Source organism: Myotis daubentonii, chromosome 1 (assembly GCF_963259705.1).
Source record: "Myotis daubentonii chromosome 1, mMyoDau2.1, whole genome shotgun sequence".
NCBI lineage: Eukaryota > Metazoa > Chordata > Mammalia > Chiroptera > Vespertilionidae > Myotis > Myotis daubentonii.
The window spans coordinates 54,334,201-54,358,110 of NC_081840.1; the positions used below are offsets into that span (position 1 = coordinate 54,334,201).

General features: G+C 42.8%; 1 protein-coding gene across 4 annotated transcripts in view; it reads left to right on the forward strand.

Annotated features, from left to right (window-relative positions):
- Window positions 1-23,910, forward strand: part of RAB27A (RAB27A, member RAS oncogene family) — a 71,513-nt gene that overhangs the window by 7,338 nt on the left and 40,265 nt on the right. For 3 of the 4 annotated variants that reach the window (XM_059700648.1, XM_059700640.1, XM_059700657.1), the window contains exon 2: window positions 10,877-10,994. The exons of the other annotated variant lie outside the window; for it this stretch is intronic. The gene's annotated coding sequence lies outside the window, so the exon portion shown is untranslated. The remainder of the gene's footprint in view (window positions 1-10,876; window positions 10,995-23,910) is intronic. 4 annotated transcript variants of the gene reach the window in all.

The window sequence follows — 23,910 nt, forward strand, 5'->3', positions numbered from 1 at the left end:
GGGTAGAGGCCAGGGATGCTGCTGAGCGTCCTACAGTGCGCGGGCCAGCCCCTCATGCCAAAGCGTTATCCTGCCCAAGGTGTCAGTGCTGCGGAGGCTGAGAAAGCCTCTGGCCTGCAGCTTCCCGCTTACACATTCCCTCCATCATGTGAGTCGCTAAGCCTAACCGTGCCACTGTTGTCTTTCTGATCTCTCCCTCACCCCAAGTCTAAGTCCTTACATGTGGCGAAGGGCCCAGGACTGAGAACCACGGCCCTCAGGCCCCACGTGGAGTGAGGTCCTTGAGGAGGAGTCAGGTTGGCTGTTTGAGAGGAGTGGACCCTGTGGTCAGCCTGTCCGTAGGGGTAAGAGCCCGCTGCACGGTGGCTCAGCACAGGCGGAGGGCGGAGAGGGGCTGCCCGACCACAGAGCGCGCTGTGACTGAAGGTTTGGTGCCTACATTCCTGAGACCTGTACCCTCAGCACCTCAGGTGATGAGCTCTCAGATGAGCAGGCGTGTCTACTTCCCAACGTTCCCGCTGGCCAGAGGTGCCCCAGCCACCAGAGTTTCCCAAGGAAATAGTAAGACTGCACGGTTTCTTTATTAACACCCGTTCCCTGCTTAACCAGAGCCTCTCTGGGAAATTAAAAGTCAGTGACGAACACCTCTACCCTGAGTCATCAGCTCATTTTGCCAACTTAGATTAGGAAACCTCACTTACTCTTACAGCAGCACACAATTTAAGGGCCAGTAGGCACCTCAGAAACCTCACAGTGCAGGCTCCCCTCCCCCTCAGAGGTTCAGAGCTGCGCCCAAGGTCACATGGCTAACCGATGGCAGAGAAGGTTTTAGAAGACACGTCTCCGGGTTCCCCATGTGCTATTTCTATATCCTTATGCTAAGATTTCTTGATTGTAACCAGTTGTCAGGTGGGCAGTCCAAAATTGTGTTGCTTTGTTGTTCAAAGGAAGTGACTTTCAGATGGAACATTACCAGCAACCAGTGTCTTATCACAGGAAGGGAAACAAGTGGGTTATGATATCACCAGGAATATCTTGGTGCCCACTATGGTTATGTGCCAGATACCGGATAAAGGCCATCATTTCTTGCTTGCTTGCTGCTTTTCTGGTGCCATTCTTTTTTTATTTTATTTTTCTTTAAATCTTTATTGTTGAGATTATTACAGATGTCCCTTTCCCCCCCCATAGCTTCCCTCCATCCAGTTCCCACCCCATCCCAGGCCCTCAGCACCCTATTGTCTGTGTCCATAGTCTTTTGCCATTCTTGCCTCCATCATGCCCCCCCCCCCAGCCCATTCCTCACACAAAACCAGTGCTCTTTAAAAGATGTTCATCAGGCCCTGACCGGTTTGGCTCAGTGGATAGGGCATTGGCCTGCGGACTGAAGGGTCCCAGGTTCGATTCCATTCAAGGGCATGTACCTTGGTTGCAGGCACATCCCCAGTAGTTTCTCTCTCATCGATGTTTCTAACTCTCTATCCCACTCCCTTCCTCTCTGTAAAAAACCAATAAAATATATTAAAAAATATATACATCAGATCATATCCTTCTTCTGTTTCAAATTCCCCTGTCGCTTCCCACTGCAGTTGGTGTGATATCCACATGTTCTACCTGTGGTCTGTGAGGGTCTATGATCTGAGCCCTGCCGGCCTCTGTGATGCCCCTCATCCTATGTAATTCCTCATTTGTCTTACACATTGGGCTTTTAAAAATTTTTTTATACTGAAACCAGAATGTCAGTTTATTGATACATGAGAAAAGGAACTGTTAAGCAGACTAGTTTCTTTGCTTTGAGAACTAATGTACTCACTTCCTGCAGTAAAAACTCCATGGGAAGCAAATATAAAAGGCGGTTCTTTGGTAAGCCCAGACTCAGGGCACAGGGACTTAGAAATAAAAAAGATCAGAGAGCTTTCATGCTGGAAGAGGCCTGAACGATCACCGTGGTAATGGGTCCTCAAAACTGGCTGCCCAGGAAAATCACACAGGGAGATTTTATTTAAAACAGACCCACAAAAAGCAACGCAGTTTCAGTCTCTCTTTCAGAAATTCTAATTTTTTAGATTTAGCGTTAGGTCTGGGGAACCCATGTTTTATTTTAAATGCTGCTGTAGTGATTGATAGTGCGTAACCGGTTTAGGAACCTGTGACCGAGCCTACCGCTGTTGCCAGTGAATAAACTGAGGCTCGGAGAAGTCAATGGCCCTCACGCAGGGCCACACATCTAGCGAGCGGGCAGATGGCACTCGCCTCTCCCAGTCTGCTCTCCGTGCTTTTCCAAAAACAGCGAGAACGCTAAGTGAAATCAGTCAGACAGAGAAAGACAAATGCCAGATGATTTCACTTGTGGAATCTAAAGCACAAAATAAACAAAATAGAAACCGAGTCATAGATACAGAGAACAGACTGATGGGGAAGTTGGTGGGGGACTGGGTAAAAAAGGTGAAGGGATCAAGAAGTACAAATTGGTAGTTACAGAACAGTCACAGAGATGTAAGTGACAGCAGCGGGGATCTAGTCAATAATATCGTAATAACAATTTGTGGCCCCAGCTGGGTACTTGAAATATCAGGGAGTCCGCTCTGCAAGTACATGATTGTCTACACACCATGCCTTAGACTAGTCCAGAATAATATTGAATGCAAACTGAAATTGAAAAATAAAAATTGAGAAGAAACACAGTAAGAAAGATTGTCTGGAACAGAGGCAGCACAGCCTCGGAAACTGCTGGTTTATTACTTTTCTCTTTACTTACGTGTAACTAACCCGTCGGGTGTCAAACAGGAAATGCATACAGCATAGTTTTCTTGTTTTGTTACCAGGTGTCAGATCAGTTAGATTTTAGATCCTGGGGCTGTAGAGGGATGATCAGAGTGTGGTTCTGGACCCAGCACTGTCGGCACGCTCTGAGAACTTGCTAGAAATGCATATTCGCAGCTCCATCCAAGACCTACAGAACCTGAAGCTCTGGAGATGGAGCCCGGTCTGGTTTAAAGGCGCCCAGGCGATTCTGACGCAAGGCGAGGCCTGAGAACCACTGTCCCCCAGACATTTTACAAGCCAACCATTGGTTAGAGCTGCTGGCCTCGGCCTTTTCGTTGGTGACTCATTAAAGTCAAGGCTTTAACTTAAGCCAACCATCTGCTTTCCTTGATGACATTTATTCAAAACAGGGGCGATAGTTATAAACCCTCCTTAGAATGCCATGCACATAAGAAGAGAGGGGATGGGTTAACACTATTGAACACCTGCTGTGGGAGGCACCATGCTGGAGACTCTTACGTGTTATCTCCTTTCACTCTCATCACCATCCTGCTATGGAGGTGTGATTATTCCTCTTTTACGGATTTGGAATCTGAGACTGGACGTGGTTAAACGTGGACTTCCCTGCAGGTTATCTGCCCAGCTATCGTTGCATATTTTGCTGTTTTCTCCCTAGAGCAGCTGCTCTCACACCTTGTGCATCACCAGGAATCCCCTCAGACGCCTGTTATAAATGCAAATGCCCGAATGTCCCTCTCAAAGATCCTAGTACAGAGGCTTGGGTGGGACTCGGGACTTTGGATTTCCATCAGGTGATCACACAGGTGACCTGCTGCCAGAGGCATCAGACCAGACTTGGAGAAATTCTGTCCGGGATCCGTTCATCCTTACCCAGTGGTTGGACCAGATGCCTCTCAAGGCTCCTCCGAGGGCCTGTGGTTCTCCAGGGTTCCACGCTCCCAGGCCTTGGGCCCTGGGTGGGAATGTTGTCAGAGGAAACATGAGCACGGGAGGAGGGGGCTTGGAGCTCATATGGAGAAGTCTCTCTCGTGCCTGGCTCTTCATGTTCCCTCTGCTGCCTCCTGGAGGGTTCCCAGCCCATGTCTTGGCTTTGAGTAACTTGTGATGCTTTCCGTTATCTACCCCTAATGGTGCAACTTTCCTTATGGCAGCCTCACCCTTGTGTTGTGGGGTGCACGGATGTGAGTAATTTTCTCCAGGCTGTAATTCATATCTATTGAGTACTGAGTTACTTCAGCTTTTGAGGTCAGAAATGGTGTTTCATCTGTTTGATAAGAGCCTTTATTTTTTAGGGGTAGAATTGACATATTTAGTGAGTGAGTTGTCAGTCCACTAGGAGACAATGATTTGGTGCCATTATGACGGGGAAAAGTATGTGCAACTTTAAAAAAACAATTTCATCACGTCTGATGCCTGATGTCCTTTGTGAGGTGGCATGCTGATTTCTGTCTGGAAGCTCAGAAGCAGCTACTGACATAAATACTCTTAAGACTTAGGTTGTGTGAAAGAGAAAATGTGTATCAAAAGATGGTGGACAGCTGGCCTTTGCCCAGTGCAGAAGTCAGAAATGTTGAAATATTAGGGTCCTTTAATATGTCTTGGTTCCTGAACAAATTGTGTAGGACAAGAGTGGAAGACAATTCACAAGAGCAAACATTTCAGCTTGCCGGTAAGAAAATAACCAAGGTACAGCTTAGGTTTCTAATAGTACTTTGTTTGCTACTGATGTTAGAGTTGATAATAACAGGATAGTAGCTAGAGCTATCATTTACTTAGAGCTTACTATGTGTCAGGTATTATACAAAATCCTCTCATTTACTCCTCAACAGACTTTTGAAGTAGATATTAGCCTTCATTTTATAGATGATGAAACAGGCTCAAAAGGATGAAGGGACTTGCCCAGCGCTGGGGTTTCCAGGGACACAGGACTTGCAGGGCTGAAACTCCGTCAGCTCGTCCTGGGTAACCTGGGATTGGTTACCCTGAGCGTCTCCCAGCTGCTGACCCACAGTTGACAGTTAGGAAGTAAACCCAATGGGTTCTACACAGTCAGACAGATGGCTCCTATATTGAAACTTGCCGATCAGCCTCATATTTTCATCCATTTTGTACACTTTATACACAGTTCTAGTAAGCTTGATCATTTGGTTTCCAGGTGTCTTGTCAATTAGAAACTGCACATTGGCCTGGCCAGTGTTGCTTAGTGGCAGAGTGTCAACCTATGAACCAGGAGGTCACAGGCTCGATCCCTAGTCGAGGCATGCAGAAGGCAGGAGAGATCGATGGTTCTCTCTCATCATTGATGTTTCTGTCTCTCCCTTCCTCTCCGAAATCAACACAAATATATTTTTTAAAAAGAAACTGCACATTGGAAGGGGGAATGGGTGATTCTAGAAAGGCGTGGCCAGGGAAAATGAAATAAACTAATAAAAAACACAATCAGTACAGAGGTCAGAAGGCATTCATTACAGGGGCAAACATACCTAAACACGAACAACTATTATTGAACATTTACTATTTATTAGTGCGAAACACTAAGTACTTTATAGGTATTAGATTATTACATTTAATTAAATACTAAATTATTATGAGATAATCCTGTTATTATCCCCTCCCCAGATGAGGAAACTGAGGCATAGACAGGTTAGGTAACCTGCTGAAGGTCACACCGTCAGCGAGTGGCATAGCTGAGATTCATAGCCAGACAGCCTGTTTCCAGAGCCTGGTCCTCAACATCCCGCTTCAGTGGGGGTCCGTCCTAGACCCTGAGCACAGCAAGTTTGTGATGTCCCGAATCAGCTGAGAAAAAAAAATATTAAAGTACGGACATTCATTTTCTTTTGTATTAATTAAACATTTTTTTTTTTTAAATCAAGATTACACATGGACATAGCTCTACAAAGCTGGTTGCAAAAAAAACATCAGAGTCCCCTCCCCCAGCTCATTTCCTGCTGCGGAGAGTCATCCGCTTTCAATTCTTACAGCTAGTTGACTCTTGCTGTAGTTGCAGCCTCTGTCTCTAAATGACATACTTATATTTGAATGGTTGATTATTTTCAGTTTTAGGCATTACCTATTGACACTGTACTATGGAAGAAGAGAATTTTAGCTTGCTCTCTACCTACCTCTATTACACGTGTGTACCACTCCCATCCCCTCCTTCATCCCACGGCACATCCTAGTTTTAGTTAGATCAGTATGTTGTTGGCTCCTTTTATCTTTAGGCCTTCCCTCCTGGGTTGGGCAGATTGTCCAGAGAAGATCATTTGAACATGGTTGGTGGAGAATGCCTGCATTCTGGAAGTCATTGCGTGGGTGGGTGTTGGTGTCAGTGGGCGGGGGGGAGGAGGGGGGCATCTCAGTATTTACTATGTAACTTCGCACTGCCTCCCTCTGTACCCACTGGAGTTGGTATGCCTCCGAGAGCCTCCAAGAGTTTGACCCTCAGAGTTTTACTCTCTCCAGAGAATAAACCTTCGACTTCTGCCAGAGCCGGAGGAGTCACAAGGCTGGGACCTAAGCAGACTTCCACCACTTTCAGCAGTAACTTTACCCTCCCCCACCTCCAGGGATGTCCAGCTCCAAAGGCCTGGGCCTTTCTGGAGATTCTGTGAGGAGTTGCTTCTTGGTCTTCCCTCCGGGCAGATGAGTCACCTTTCCTGGTCTGCTAATCGGTTACCTCATGTCCATCTACTTTCTAGCTTCCAACATTTTAATGTTGTTATTTCCACTCGCTTTGTCCTTGTGAGTTTATGTCTAAGTACAATTCCTTTATTGTTATGTTAGTGAGGTTTGGGAAGGTGGCAGAGCTAAATGTGTGTGTTTCGGATGTCACCGTTATCCTGAAGTCTGAAAGACATTTTATTTATTTATTTATTTTTTATTTTCTTTTTTTTTTAATTAAATCTTTATTGTTCAGATTATTACATTTGTTCCTCTTTTTTTTCCCCCCCATAACTCCCCTCCTCCCAGTTCCCGCCCCACCCTCCGCCCTCACTCCCCACCCACTGTCCTCATCCATAGGTGCATGATTTTTGTCCAGTCTCTTCCCACATCTCCCACACCCCTTTCCCCCCCAAGAATAGTCAGTCCATTCCCTTTCTATGTCCCTGATTCTATTATAATCAACAGTTCATTCTGTTCATCAGATTATTTATTCACTTGATTCTTAGATTCACTTGTTGATAGATGCATATTTGTTGTTCATAATTTGTATCTTTACCTTTTTCTTCCTCTTCTTCTTCTTAAAGGATACCTTTCAGCATTTCATATAATCCTGGTTTGGTGGTGATGAACTCCTTTAGCTTTTCCTTATCTGTGAAGCTCTTTATCTGACCTTCAATTCTGAATGATAGCTTTGCTGGATAAAGTAATCTTGGTTGTAGGTTCTTGGTATTCATCACTTTGAATATTTCTTGCCACTCCCTTCTGGCCTGCAAAGTTTCTGTTGAGAAATCAGCTGACAGTCGTATGGGTATTCCCTTGTAGGTAACTGAGTTTCTTTCTCTTGCTGCTTTTAAGATTCTCTCTTTATCTTTTGCTCTTGGCATTTTAATTATGATGTGTCTTGGTGTGGTCCTCTTTGGATTCCTTTTGTTTGGGGTTCTCTGCGCTTCCTGGACCTGTAAGTCCATTTCTTTCACCAGGTGGGGGAAGTTTTCTGTCATTATTTCTTCAAATAGGTTTTCAATATCTTGCTCTCTCTCATCTTCTGGCACCCCTATAATTCTGATGTTGGTACGCTTGAAGCTGTCCCAGAGGCTCCTTACACTATCCTCGCATTTTTGGATTCTTTTTTCATTTTGCTTTTCCGGTTGGATGTTTTTTGCTTCCTCGCATTTCAAATCATTGACTTGATTCTTGCGCTCCTCTGGTCTGCTGTCGGGTGTCTGTATAATATTCGTTATTTCAGTCCGTGTATGCTTAATTTCTAGTTGGTTCCCCAATATAAGATCGAGGGTCTTATTAGTTTTCGTGTAGAGCTCATTAAGTTTATCGGCAGCTTCTAAACAGTTCTTGAGAGACCTTAAAAGTGTGGTTCTGAACTCTATATCTTCCTTTGACAATTTTGTCCTGTTTCTTTGTCTCCGCATTTTGTTATGCTTCCTTGGTGCACCCCCTAGTGGTCTTTGTTCGCAGTCTTATAGTTAAATCTTGATTGTTGTAGCTAATTCCAGGGAGGGTTTGACCTCCAGGCCAAGTGGCTATGAGAATCAGCTGTGTCAGCAGTGAGAGAACTTCTGTCCTCTAGGGAGGTGCTAATCTAGCCTTTGCCTGAGGCTATCCGGCAAAGGCCTCTGTGCAGGGCTTGGGCGGGGCGGGTCGCACAGGATCAACAGGGTGGACCGGAGAGAGCAGTTATGGCGGCTCTCAGTCCTGTCCCCAGGGGCTCTGCCTCTCTGAGTCCCAGCACCCGCTGCAAAGCTCGGAGAGAAAGCTGCACTCGCTCTGACCAAAGCCAGACAGTCCCGCTTCTCCCGTTTGAGTCTGGGTCCCTAAAGACTCGCCCGGATCTGGTGCTCAGAGGCTGCGACTCCCTCCCGATTGAAAACAACAACCGCGCCCTCCGCCGCCAGCCCGCTCCGCGCACTCCGCACCTCAGAATTTGACTTCAGCACTGCGCCTCCTCTGAGTGTCCGTGTGTGTTTCTCTTTCCTCCTAGTTGTAGGACTTCCACTCAGCCAGCGTTCCTGTGGTTCTGGGTGATGTCCCTTCCGTTTTTTGGTTTCGCTTTTGAAGTAGTTGTTCAAAGCAGCAAACTCCGGCGTTAACCTATGCCGCCATCTTGGTTCTCTCTGAAAGACATTTTAGAAAGCTTTCCATGCAGAGCGGTCAAAAAAGGTTTTGTTGCTCTGCTGGATTGACCGATAGTTCTCTGGAAAATGGGGTTGTCTATATTCTACCTGCTACGCAAAGTGTAGCTCTAGGACTGGGTGCGTTAGTATTACCTGGGCATCACCTGAGTGCTTGTTAGACATGCAGATTCCTATTGAATCATAATTAGGATTTTATCAAAATCCCTAGGAGAGTCCTATGCAAGCTGAAAGCTGAGAAGTGCTAATATGAAACTTTATTCAACTTCTGTAATTAGACTAAGCTAACTCTGATGAATTTTAATCTGGGATTTAAAAATCTTGCTACAGCCACATTAGTGTGGCTCAGTGGTTGAGTGTCAACCCATGAATCAGGAGGTCACGGTTTGATTCCTGGTCAGGGCACATGCCCGGGTTGTGGGCTTGATCCTCATTGAGGGACATGCAGGAGGCAGCCAACCAGTGATTCTCTCTCATCATTGATGTTTCGATCTCTCCCTCTCCCTTCCTCTCTGAAATCCATCAAAATATGTTTTAAAAAAATAAAAATCTTAAAAAAAAAAAATAAAAATAAAAATCTTGCTACATTCTTCTACTAAATTATTCTTCAAAGTCGAAGGTTGCTGTGAGATAATAAAGAATAGTACATAAGTTTTCATGAAAATGCACCCTTTCCCCTTTATACATCTGAGTCTATACATCTGAGTTGGCATCAGATGTGAACCAAAAATTCTGTTACCATGAAAGATGTCAGACTGGTTACGTTCACTTTGTTAGTTCTCCACAGTTCTTTCAGTTGGTGATGGGATTTTGTAAATTGGGCAGGTAGAGTCTTCTGTGACACTTTGAGCTGCTAACATCAGGGTGGCTGCTAGTGGCAAAGGATATAGTCACTAATTTTTTATGTCCGGCATCTATCTCAGTGACAGGTAAGTGTTCAATAAATGATTGTGGAATGAGTGCATCTATTAAGACACAATTCCTGAGTTCCAGATAGTCACCAACCAACCAGGAATAAGTCCGTTAATTAGACAGGGTTGACCAGTTTGAGGAAAAAGTATGGAGAAAAGGCATCCCACTCAGCATGGCTCCTTAGAAGGAGGAGCCAAAGGACATGTCCCTGGGAACAGAGCTCGGTGGGTCCAGGCCAGAGGCTCAGTTTAGCGTGTATCAGCGTCACCTGTCTGGCTCGTTCAAACACAGACTGCTGCCCCATCCTTGGGATTTCTGATTCGGTAGGCCTGAGGTGGGCCCCCAAATGTGCGTTTTACACAGTTTCCCAGGTGATGCAGATGATGCTGATTTCACATTTTGAAAACCACTAGTTTACAGAATTACATATAGTTCTGGTGGCTGGAGGCAGGAGTCAGGGAGTAGTAAGAGACACTGAAGGCAGAAGCCTAAGGAGTAGGGGTTCCATTGTGGAGGTTGTGGGGGCCATTGGCAGGTTCTACAGAGGACAGTGACGGCCCCCATTTGTCTTCTGGAAAGATCCCTTTGGGTGCGATGTGGAGGATGCGTCAGTGGTGGGGCCAGGATGAGGGCCAGAAAAACAAATACATGGTTAATGGTAGCCAGCAGATGGGAAATAAAAGCTTGGAATAAAGGCGAGAGAAGGAAAGATCCCTTCAATGTGGTGGCCAATCGGAAGGGGGTGGGGAAGAACGGGAGGAGTCAGTGAGGACCGTCCGATTTCTGGCTGGGCTTGTTGGGACTGTGTTACTCAACACACAGAGAGAGGTGGGTCTGAAGCAGGGCCCGGGGAGAAGAGCAAAGGAGGCAAGTTGAATTTGAGATGCCAGGAAGATATCTGGGTGGACCTCCCGGCAGATAATCTTACTTACGGGTCTGAAGGCGAGAAGCGAGAGTTCTAGTAAGTCATCTTAGCCCCATCCCCTCCACCACTTCCGTGTGTCTCCTTTATTCCTTGGAGGGGCTCGAGAACAAGACACTTTTAAAGATGTTTTCTCAAGAAAACAAATGTTTAACTTTTTTGATTGGGGGAAGAGAACGAGTTGAAGTACAGACTAGTCTCTAACACAAGAAGCCGCCTTCTGTCGGAGAGGCCAGTCAAATCAGGTTTTAGAAAGCTTGAAAGGGTAAAATCACTTGACTAGTCTGCAGACCATATGACGAACAGCTGAGGCTAATTAGCTGGGTTGTGGGTTTTACAGAGATGCCTGATTTTGCAAGTTGATGGAGCAAACTGCTTTTCAAAAGACTTTTGAAAAAGTTTTGTAAGTAGGCGATTCTGACTTTAACATTTCTCTTTGTATTAGATAGAAAGTCAGCTTTTTGAAGAGGACATGTGACTGGGAGTTGTCTAATTGTTGAAGTGTTGGGAACTCCAGTCTCTAAAGTCTTAGAAAAACAACTGAGGATTTATACGTTGGCAAGGTATGTTTTACATTTTTCTTTTTTTTAAGTCTTTGAGTTCTGCCATGTCATTTTCAGGCACTTAAAGTGTGTGCAATTTAACATATACCACTGCACATATTAGTGGTTTTTTTTTTTTAATCAAAGACTTTAAGATGTCTGCTAAATTTCTTGAGTTTAGTTTGAGAAAAGTGCATTTGCAATTACCAGAGAGGGGGTATGAATACTGACTGCATTTCTCCTTTCTTTTCTGTACTTTAATAAAGTAACAGGTTTTTATTCTCAGATAGTATGTTGATTAGGAGAGCTGACTAAGGAATTGAGTTGTCCTCAGAGTCTTGTTCATCCTCTGAGGATTTTATTCACAAAAATTCAAACTTATTGGGATTTTGTTTTGAATATTGTCAATAGCTTTTATGTTAAGTATGTGTTTTGGTGTAAGTTGTATTTTATAAGGTGTATCTTTCCTATGAATTAAATTTGCCTTAATCTTGTTAGGTTTGGTAATAGCATTGTGGTTATGTAAGGAAAAGTCCATAGATTTGGGGGGGGGGGTTAATTAGTATGCAGTAATGAAAGATCTGGGTGATGACTTTGAAGCACATTTTATTACTTTTGGATTTGTACCACTTGTTTGCTAGGGCTGCCAAAACAGAGTACTACAAACTGGGTGGCTTCAACAACAGACATTTATCATCTCAGTTCTGGAAGCCAGGAGTCTGAGAGCAAGGTGTCGGCTGGGCTGGCGCCTTCTGAGGCCTTTCTCCTTGGCTTGTTGATGACCGTCTTCTCCCTGAGTCCCTTCCTGTCATCTTCTGATTATGCATGTCTGTGTCCAGATCTCTTCTTCTAAGAACACTAGACAGATTGGGTTAGGGTCCACCCACTTGATGATTTCCCTAAAGGCCCTATGTTCAAGTAAGGTCACATTCTGAAGTACTAGGAGTTAGGACTTAAATGTATGAATTTTGGGGCAACACAGTTCAACTCACAGTTGAACAGGTTTCATAATATCATATTTTAAAGATGTGCCTGCAAGTGCATTCAATCATCATTTGTTAGCCAAGTGCCTAGAGACTGTGGTGGATGTTGAGTGTGTGAAGATGAATGAGACATGGCCTCTGCCCACTAACGCTGGTTTAATTAAATATATGGGAGTAATTTCCTGTGTCCTGTGTATGTGTTTACTTATCTTTTCCGTTGAGCTGTGGTCACTTTCACAGCCAGGTGTCCCTGGGCACAATCAGAGCCTGGCACATGAGCAGCCTAATACTCTTTGAGAGGCACCTGGAAGGGCTCTCTCGCTCCTGAGCACCCTCCACATAGGCTAGGAGAGTGGGAGGACCCTTACATTCATCTAGTAGAACCTCCCCATTTCACGGATGAAGAATTGAGATTTGGAAGTGCCAATGTCATTTGGCTGATTAGTGTCAGAGCAAAGGCAGTGTCCTGTCTTCCACTGTGGCGTGCTGACCAATACCTCACTTAGTTTTCTTTGCCACACGTTCATGCTTTTCATCTATTCAGAAATCACTGTGGAAAATAGCCTTGATAAAAAGCTGACATTCTCTGTCAAGATTCTTGAATTATAGGTACCCCCCCAAAAAAAGCTTTAGGGAGGAATGTTTATTCATGAGGGAGGTTCATCCATAGAATGTCCAGATTAGATTTAAAACATTCCAAAGGGATTTAATCTTATCTTGGTTGTTTTCTCTGTCTCTTACATTTTCTCCTTGTTCTTCCAAGACATAGTATTCAGTGACCGAGCAGCCATTAGAATATAAACATTTTTTCTTCTTTCCTGCTGCTGCCCACAAGACAGAAACTGTGGCAGAAGAGAATGTTGATGAAACTTGCCAGCTAGCCGATGGCACCATGGCAACCAGGACCTGTGCATGTGAGCTGGACTCAGCGCCTCTACTGCTGTTTCAGCCTCTGCCCTCCATAGACCCTCAGTACCTGAGTGCTCAAAGAGGAAATGCTCACCACTTCCCTTGGTTTCTGTTTTCCCTTTTTAGGATTAAAGTTTCCTCAAATATCTGCCCATCTTTTGCTATTATTATTATTTCTTTCTTCTTCCCTTTGTACTTGGTTGATTTAGAGCTACAGTTCAGGCTATAGCATATGTGTTAGCTGATAAGTCATGTAATATGCCCATTCAAAACAAAAGCTGATTTTTGCAGAAGCCATCGTTCTTCTGTGCTGTCTTTGCAATAGGACAGCTTCCTGTTTCTTCTACGTTTCTGGTGTGTCTGGGTCCTGGCGAGGTCCCTGCCCTCTGGTGGAGCAGAGGCTGGATCGGTGGGGATTGGAGGGTGGGAGGTAATGAATGAGATGAGGGTGCTGCTTGAGAGAGGAGTTTGCATTGTTGCAGCCTCTGGAGATAGGAGCCACTTTGCACAAACACAGATGCAAATCATCCAGGAGCTGAGGGCATTGATTTTTTGTCTGTTTTCCCCATTCCATGCGTTAATAGGCACGTCTCCTCCCTGATGTAGTTTGCGAGGGGACCCTTTAGGCGTGAGTGCTAGAGTCACCATTCAGCAATACTGAATGGATCCGCTGTTTCACAAGAAAGAGAAGTCCGGACTGTTTTAAGCTCGTACCTCTATGCTGTGGTGACTGACCAGCTTATGGACTATCATTTAAAAAATCTCCTTCCTAGTGTCCTTTTCGGATCTCTCTTACTGATCCTGCTATTTTGGCTCTCTCTTCACTCTAAATATCTTTGTTATCACTCCCTTGGCCTCAAGAAATACCTATGTTGATGACTCTAAAATCCCTATTGTTAATCCTTATTTTTCTTTTGTGCCCGAGTTCAGTTTTCCAAATGTCAGTTGAACACAACTCCCTGGATGTCCCTCAGACATGAGGGGCATTTAGTTGGACGTGTCCCAGAGAGTATAACGTATTTGAGAGTGTGTCTGGGTTCAGATTTTGGCTCTGCTTTTTACTGGCTGTGTGACCTTGGAGAACTTACTTAACCTTCCTGTGCATCCGTTTTTTTCATCTGTAAATTAGCTCATTGGGTTGTTGTGAGGATTAAATTAGTATTTAAAAGGGCTTAGAAAAGTACTCAATACATGTTAGTTATAATCATCTCAAACCATCTTTTCCTCTTAATGATAATACTATTCATTCAGTTATCAAGCTAGAAGTTTTGGTTATCTTTAATGCCTATTCCAGTCAGTTAAGAAGTTATACTGATTTTTCTTCCTCCTAAATATATTTTGAATTAATCCCTTCCTCTCTATCCTCACCATTAATGACACAAGTCACTCACCATCATTCCCCATTCTCCTGATCCTCTGTGTATTCCCAGTCTCCATGTGGCTGCCAGAGACATCATTCTAAGGCACAGACCTTGTGTCCCTCTCCTTCACAAAAGCCTGCAGTGGCTTTCCATTGCCCAGAGGAAATGGAAACATGTTAGAGCCATATAGGAGTCCTTACAGGCCTAGGTCCCAAACTCCCATCTTTCAGCCTCTGTTTGGACACATCCTCTTCTCTTCTCATGCACCCATTAGCCACATCCATCTGCCCATGTCCCCTAAATCCATCATTACCTTTTTCTGTCTTATTCCTTTGGAAGTATGAATGCTCTCCTATCCTCCCAGTCAGTCATGCCAGTACTTGCTTCTTTCTCATGGCTCTAAGCTTGGCCTATACTTTTATGCCTGGCAGCCCTTAGTTCCATCAAAAATCAGTTACACCTTTTATCGGATTGGCATCAATGACCATTTTGTTGATAGTGTCTATTCCCTTTAAAGGATAATGCTTATTTGACATATGATGTGCAGCCCTTTACCACATCATCCTGTGAACTGTCTGTTCAATACTTTTGTTAGTCATAACTAGCACAGTAAAACAGGAAATAAAAATAAAAGGCATAGAGAGTTATTGGTGCTGCCAGGGTTCAGGAAGTCCTGTTCGTGATGCCATTAATATTGGTGAATGTTTCTCAGCATCTGCCAGGGTTCAGGAAGTCCCTGTTTGGTCGCCATTAATATTGGTGCTGCCAGGGTTCAGGAAGTCCCAGTTCGGGCGCCATTAATGCCGGGGTTCTTGTTCCAGCATTAAGAAGGGTTCAGCAATCTGGAGAAGGCTGTGTGTAACTTAAAGAGTCCAGAGATGAAGCATAATTTTGAAAGGCATATGGGGGTCAGAGGAGCTTAGCTAAAAGGAACTAAGATCTCCTCGTCTGAGAGACCCCATGCTTTTTATTAACATAAATTGTCCTGAGGCGAGGCAGAGAGATACACTTCAAAGGGGTAGGGTTTCGTATACAGAGGCATTGTCAGAATGGGGGAATTAGCCTATGGCTGTTCAGGTGTTTGGCCAGTAGGAGGCAATAACATGTAGATTAAGATGCCCTGAACTGTCTGGCAGCAAGCAATCATCCCATTTCAGGTTTGGGGAAATGCCTTCAGCCATTCCCAACAGGTGACAACATATGTGACTCAGCCCTTGTTGAGTCTCCAAGTTCCATCAACCTTTTGATGAAACTCTTGCAATTATGACATGCTAGAATTGGCTTTTGGCAGAGAGTAAAAAAGATAAACAAAATGTACTATTTTTAGCTAACAAAGCATTAGCATTTGTATGGCTAAGTAATAAATAGAAGATATGTATGATATTACTCATAATAGTGACACAAATATCAAGTATCAACAGTCTAACGATGTGAAAGATCTTTATGAAGGGAATTTATTGACAACAGTTTTAAAGGCATTTAAAAGACATAAATACATGGACACAGATAGGTAGGGCCAATATTATGAATATGTCAGTGTTCTAAATTTCATCTATAGATTTAATTTATGTGGAACTTAGATGGAAGTGTGAAAGGTCAAGAATGTCCATAGAACAGTGGAGGGGACTAGTCCTCCCAGACATAAAGTTGAATTGTAAAGTCATGGTAATTAAGGCCTTATGACATTGGCCCAGGGGTAGTGAAAATGACCAAAGGGACAGAAGAGAGAATCCTAAAACAGATCTGACCATATATGTTGAATTTTTTTCAATAAATGGTTCTATGACAGGTATCCTTCAGGGAGAAACAATGAAAGTGAACCCCTCCATATGCCTTAAATTACCAATGGACCAAAGACTTAAATGTAAAAGGCAGAACCTTTAGGAAATGATGTAGAAGAATATTTTTATCTCTTTAGATAAGGAAAGATTTCTTCGACAGGATATTATCAGAAACAACTATCAAAGAAAAGATAGCTAGATTAGACTACTTGAAGATTGAGCAATTTAAAAAGTGAGAAGACAAACCACAAACAGGAAGAAGATATTTACAACATCTATAACTGACAAAGGACTAGCATCAGGAATGTAGGAAGAACTCCCTCCTGCATGTCCATAAGACAAGACAACCCAATAGAAAAACAGGGAAAGAATATCAATGTGCTTTTCCATAAACAGAACCTGAATGGCCAACAAATTAAAAACAGATGCTCAACCATATTAACAATCAGAGAAATGCTAATTTAGATCACAATATGTTACCATTTTGAGAAGTCTGACAACAAACACCAAATGTTGTTGAAGATGTGAAGTTGGGAGCATAAAACAAGTATATTGGACAATAATTTGGCATTATCTTGTATTACTGAACATTCATATACCTGTACCCCAGGAATTTCACACTCTCTATCTACCTAGAGCAAGAGTCTCTGTGGTGTGCCTGTGCCCTGACGTTGTGTTGAGACATTTATTGAACCCCTCTTCTCTCGGGGTGGATGGACTGGGTCTGGCATTGCTAGAGCCCCGAGATCTGTTGCCCTCAATCATGAGCATTTGCCCCATTTTGTCATATAAATAGCACGAAGAAGGTTGGGAAGCAATTTCCTGGAGAAACTCTTGCTGGCATGCATCAGGAGACACCCACACATATAGCAGTGGTGTTTTCAATGAGAGTAAGAACATGGGGGGATATGGCTTAGTTAAGCTAATTCTCTGAAAATCCACAGGCATTAAGTAATTAGAGAAGGTTTTGGAATGTCATTTCGTAACATCTGTGGTAAAATGGTAACTATTTCAAGCCAAGTGAGAGAGACTGAGATAGAGGCTGAAGGGAGATGATATTACTCTTGGGCAGTATGTGTTTTCATTAACATGTGGTCAGCTGGGTGGTGTATAATGATGGGCAAGCTCCAAGTTTTGAATGAGTAGATGCCTTAATAAAGGCTCCCCCGTGGAGGGAATGCGTTGAAGCCAAGGTGACAGCCAGTTGTCTTCGCTGACATTTCACTCTTCCTTATTGCCAGATAAAATATCTTACCACAGAGGCATGATGTTTGCAAATGAAATTTCATTGGAACGGCAGGGACGGCCCATCATGTCCTATGTAACTTACTTTAGCTGAGAACATCCCGCTGTGAGCCTGGGTCGTTCGTGTTCCCTCTTCTGTGGTTTGTACAGTCATGGTCTTCTTTTTGGACCCTTCACTCCCAAGGACAGAGATAAATGTGGGGCCGTAGGGAATGGGGATGGTTTTCAGGCATTTCTCTCAGTTTCTTTCTCTTTTTTGGCTCCATCTTCTCCCCAGGGCAGCAATGCATTATATTATTTTAAAATTAATGCCTCACAGGTTCCTTTGTTTCATTTTCACTGCTGCTGCCCTTTTCTAGGCTTTAAGGAGTAAGAGGGGATACAAGGGACAGCTGCCACCACACCATGACCCCATTTAAATTTCTCATGGCTAAAGTTTGGACTTTGAACCTAGGATCATACAGCATAGAGTGTTTGTACAGGGAAGAGACCATTGAGTTTAAACCTCTTATTTCATATTTGAGAAAGAAAGGCCAGGAGGGGATGGTGACCCATGCTGGCTCACACACACGGTGGCAGAGCTGGGACTAGCACGCCGCACACTGATGGTTGTCATCTAGCCCTCTTCAGCTTGTCGCACTGCCTCAGCATCATTCCTCAAGGGATGATTTATAGTTGTGCGTTTCTCTTGTGTCTCTCTGACTAAATTTTGAGGGGAAGAGTGGCATCGCACTGACATGTGTAGCATGTGAGGTAGTTAACAGGGCTCTCAATACTTGTCATATTTAAGTGAAAACATGCTCTTGCACCAAACATGCTGTCTTTCCTCTTCCTCCCCATCCAGCTAAACCCTTCCTGACTTTGAAGGTGCGCAGCTCAGGCCCTGGCTCCTGCTTGAAGCCTTGGTCAGATAGCTCCCTCTTTCTGACCTCTGAGGGTCCTCTTGTCTTATAAAACCATCATCTTCACCATCTTACATGTACCCAGCAGCTTACAGTTTATAAATGCATTCACCCAATGTATCCTTTAATTCCAATCATCTTTAATTGGAATATTGCCATTTTGAGGAAACAGGCTGGGAGAGGGGAGGTGACTGGCCCTAGGTCACACAGCTAGGAAGTAAGAAGCAGAGTGCAGGTTTTCTGACCTCAAGCCCATTTAACTTAAAAAGAAAAGAGAAGAAAAGAGAAGAGATGAAGAGATTTGTTGTTCTACTTATTGATGCATTCATTGGTTGACTCTTCTATGTGCCCTGACCGGGATCAAACCCATAACCTTGGTGTATCAGGACGACGCTCCAGCCAGAGCCCTCTATTTTACTTTTGATGTCCTGTGCTGCGTGGTCTATGTGGTGTGCCAGACATTGTTCTCCCTTATTATCTTGATTTACTTGTCCTTTGTTGACAAGGAGCTCATTTTGTTTCCTCACCCCAATTACCAATTTGTGAGGGGAGTGACTGCCATTCATAGTTGCTAGCACAGTGCTGGGCAGGTAAAAGTTGCTTATTAAATTCTGCTGAATTGAATGCAAATATAATTTAATTTACCAAAAAAGAGCAGCTATCAGTGGAGCTCCAAGGCATTTTTTGAGTCACTCCTGAATGAAATCAGCGGGGAACAGAGGGAACCAGAGGAAGGAAGAGGTTGTTAGAGAAAGCCAGATGGTAGACACAATTAGCAGTTGAGTGGCAGCTGGCCTACGGTCAGCCACTGGTGAGTGTTGGTGGCGAGGCAATACAGAAGTAGACAGACTTCAGGAAACATGCACGTTTACTGGGGAGATGAGACACACTCATAAGATGGCAGAGGAGGACTTAGAATTAGCATCATACCCATAACGTTAAGCAGGTAAAGCACTCAGACTTATTGAGAAGAAACTGGTTAAAGGAATATCCAGAGTTGGATGTGGCTTATAAAGACGAGTTTCCAGGGTGCGAGTGGAGTGGGGGGAGAAGCATTTGGCTTAGTTTGTGATCCTTCTGTTAATTACTGAGGCTGTGAGAAAAGGAGCATAAATAGGTGAGGGTGTTTCCATGAAAACAACTTCCCTTCCCTTTTCTCTACGATGGAATCAGGAGGGCCTCAGCGCTGAGCCTGGTGGTCAGAAGTGAAGAGAACCCAAATAATCACATGTGTCCTCAGTGCACAGAGATGAGTTGTGATGACCAGCTGTGTGGGTTTTCTGGTGCTGCCCCATTTCACCCGTTCTTGTGCATTTGCCCCATAAACCAATGAGAGGCTGTAGAAATTCTAATGCTTTGAAACTAAACTGTTTTTCCAACTCTGCCTTTTCCTGAAAGGGTCACAAAAAACCCACTGGCAGACCTCATGTCTCAGATTTTGGTTTGAAAAATCACACTATATCTCTTGAGTTTATAAACATTTTGTATCCAGACAAAAGTGTAAAAGTTCTCTACTAGAATGCATGTGAAACTAATTTCCTAATAGTAGACGTGTACACATGTTCTTTTATGAGCTTCTGTCCTCTCCAGAGAACATAAGATCAAGACCTTTTAGATTAGAAGTAATAGAACTTTAATATCTACTCCTTCCTGTGTCAGAATGTTCATAGTTTAGAAATATTTTAGAGGAGCTAAAGGAATGTGTATCCCAGATGCTTAGAGGCACCGGCAGTTAATGGAGATTATCACAAATGACTACTTGTAATTTCTATGCAGAATGATTTTCTCTATTATGCTCTTTGCAGTAGACTCTAACATGTAAATAGGTAAAAGCTTTCCTTGGATATTTATGTATAAATTTTTAAGTTTATTTTTCATTGCTGGGAAAATTGATTAACATTATTGGGGTTTATTGTTAGAAGCTTTAGTTTATTTTCATTGCTTGATAGCTATATGCCAATTGTGTTTTCATGTGATGTATAAATACATATGGGCAAGTTTAACTTAAAAAGGATACATTGATAACATCATTTTTTAAAATGGAAAGATAATTCCTGAGATCAAAACACTCAACTTATAAACTTAGGCAATTAAGAGTGTTGGTGTGTGGAGATTAACTTTATACTTTAAAAAGTGAACTTCCGAAGCCATGATTATAGAATTATGCAATAGATTTTTGTGTGTGGCTTATAAAACCTTTTCCAGTACTTTGCAGTCACCTCTCTCGTATATAGACCCTGATTTCATCCTCATTAAAACTTCTCTAATATCATGCTTCTTCAATTCCCTTCCAACACTAAAACAAAATTCCCCAAGTTGTTGCTTATCAATGTCTTATAAACTCGTGGATATTTACATCTCATGGTGTTCTTTTCCTGTGCTTTATGCTCCTCTTGTCTGTAACTTTCTTTGTTTCTTGGCTCCTTCTCTTGCTGATTTGTGCTTTTTCTGTGAACACATAATCTTTATTTTGTGTTAGTAAATCTATATTGAAGTTTCTTTACTGCTTTTTTTTATTTTTTTAAACAGGCCCCTCTAGATTCTTTCTGAGTGATCGTACTGCCCACTCACTTTAGTCTTCTTAGCCTTCTGCCTTCCTATATCTTTCTCAGAAGTGCATTCAGAGAAGAAAAAGTTGCCTTATCTCAGGTTTGGCTGATGACAAAGACAAGGTACGGCTTTGGAGGACCAAGTTCTAACTTGGATGCTTGGCTTTCTATCTGTCCGGGCAGAAGGAACCTGGCTGGAGCAATTAGGGGGAGCCTGAGATTGAATGGGCTAAGGAGAGGGGAGAGCAAGTGGATGGAGTAAGTTGCCCTGACTTAGATGTCAGCTGAAAAATAATATTAACTAGGTGTTTCGTTACCTAAACGATTTATTCTGGAAAAAGAAAGGGTTGCAACCCAGTGCCTGCAGACATGGCAAGCCATGTGCACGCTCTGTGTGCCAAGATGAAGGAGTATTTATATAAAGGAAAAGGAAGTTAAGGGAAGGCGAAGTTAGAACCATAGAGCTTTATTATAAACAGAGTTCTTCCTGTAGGGTTCTCACAATTACATAGAGTAGGAGAACTTCCACAAGCCCTGGCTCCTCCCATAGATACTCCCCATGGATTATGTTTTCTTAAAGTTCCAGTTAGTTTTTATCAAAGGTAAGAGAATCTCTTTGACTTTTGATGAAGTGACAACTACTTGGGCCTTTTCTAGTTATTATTTCTGCTGAGCTAAGTAAGTGGTCCCTCTAGTCTGTATGGCAAGCTGTCCTCCTGATTTCCTGGAACATTCTCCTCCAAATCCATAAGCCACCTCTCTCCTTTTTGAACTTCTCCTTAATTTGTTGTGTTTGACTTTGATGTAACTTTGGCCACCTGTCTGGCACCTCCATTTATACTTAACCCCTGGAGTCCTGGAATTGGTTCTTTGCCACCTTTACATAAGGCTGTCTGCTCTGATAGGCAACACGAAGGGTTGTTCTGTTCCCATCTGCCCTATGCCCTTTTCTTCTTTCCTGTAACTTTCTAGGAGTTTTAAATAGCAAAGCTTTTATATACAAGCATACCTCATTTTATTGAGCTTCACTTTATTTCACTTCACAAATTTCAATTTTTTTTCTTCCAAATGGAAGGTTTATGGAAACTCTGTGTCAAGCAAGTCTATTGGCATCATTTTTCCAGCAGGCTCAGGTGATGATTAGCATAGTTAAATAATAAAGTATTTTTAATTAAGGTGTGTACATTTTATAGACAATACATTTGCACACTAAGTAGACCATAATATAGTGTAAATATAACTTTTATAGGCACTGGGAAACCAAAAAAAATGTGTGACTCACTTTATTGCAATATTCACTTTATAGTGATTCTAGAACCAAACTCACAATATCTCCAAAGTATGCCTGTAAACCATTGCTCTTGACATAGTCATAAGCTGGTTCAAGGGGTTTTGTGGATTAAATACAATAGAAGCAATTTCTTCTGAATTCATAGAAAAAGATTAACTTAGTGGAGATAATTTTGTTTTTCTATCATTGGTATTAAAAAAATTTTGTGCGTCTCTATGATATTCTGTGCTTTAATTTAGTCTAAAGTGGTTTCTAACATAGCAAAAAAATAATGTATTCTCAATTATTCCAAGTTTGCTATGTTCTTCAAAGAATATCTTGACTTTTGAGGGTTCCACCTAACTATAGGTTAGTCCATCAAGACTAATCTGGATATCTTTTCTTTTTAAAAAAAAATTTTTTTTATTGATTTCAGAGAGGAAGGGAGAGGGAGGGAGAGAGAAACATAAATAATGAAAATCATTGATTGGCTGCCTCCTACATGCCTCCTACTGGGGATCAAGCCCACAGCCTGGGCATGTGCCTTGACCAGGAATCGAACCATGACCTCCTGGTTCATAGGTCCATGCTCAACTACTGAGCCATGCCAGCTGAGCTGGATATATTTTCTAATGGCCTCAGTGTGTCCATTTAGATACAGGAAATGATAACCAATGTTGCTGGTTATAAATACTGTTCTGACAGTTCACTTTTTCAAGGATGCTAGTTTCCTGTCCTAAGGGGTGGTGCTGCCTCTTGGTTTACTTCCATCCAGTTTGGTCTAGATCTTCCCAGGGCTATTCAGCCCTAGGCCCCCAGCTCTTCCTTTCCCATGAGTGCCCAATGATCATTGTCCCCGAGATTCTGTCCTATAGACTTCTTCCAAACTCCAGGTTGCCCTTCTTGGAATTCTCACCAGGAACACCCAACACATTTCAGATTTCCCTCCCAGATGAGAAGAGCCCTAAGACTGTGGAAGTGTGGGAGATCTGAGAAGTGGCACCTTTAGGAATTGCTGAATAAAAAAGCCTGGGAGACCTTGTAAATGAGTTGTCAATCTAAGGTGTTTAGGTAGACAGGAAGTGTTTGGGTACAAAGTTGAAGGCAAATGACCCGATTCAGAGCCAGGTTGAATGTAGAGCTTTGTGTATTGGTTTTCCAGATGTGTACAATGGAGCTCTTGTTAGGTCTCTGTTGTGCCCACAGGCCTTGGAGGTGTGTGTGTGTGTGTGTGTGTGTGGGGGGGTCTTACCTTCATTCCTTTCATCAGGATGGTTTTACTTTCATTTATTTTGTATGTTGGAGTGCCATGTAAGATTTCACTTAAAGAAACTTGTTGTAGAATGTGTGCAATCAGCTGAACCAGAGCAGTTTTGTGAGGCAGTAAGATTTGCTGCAATGGCATTATGCAGGTTTCTGAGACCCTACACAGTAACATCCAGCTGGCTATGAAGACATTGACTTGCTATGGACTTAGAGTAGCTCTCATATTTATAGAAGCCAAACAAGAAGCTCCCCAACATAAAATCATCTCTACCGTGATCCATGATAAAATGTTATGATGCAACATATTGTGTTCATTCCTTATTGCTCAGTTGACTATCCTAACAGTATGAAAGCAAACATGGGCTGAACAGATGTGTCGGAACCTTGCTGTCATTTAGTGAGTGTAAATGACACAGCACTTTCTTAAATATTTTCACAAGAATGGACATGTGAATCCACTCTGAATATTTTATAAAAGGAAGGAAAAAGAGAAAAGGCTAGTGCAAATTAAGCCTTTTCAATTAATGACCCATTTATAAGCATTTCAAGTAACATATATGCACTAAAGGCAGAAGCAAATAACTTAGCAAAGCAGCATAATTTGGAGGTGTCTAAATCGCATAGGTAACTACTTTGACTATAAGAGTTTTTATTCCCATAAAAAACAATAA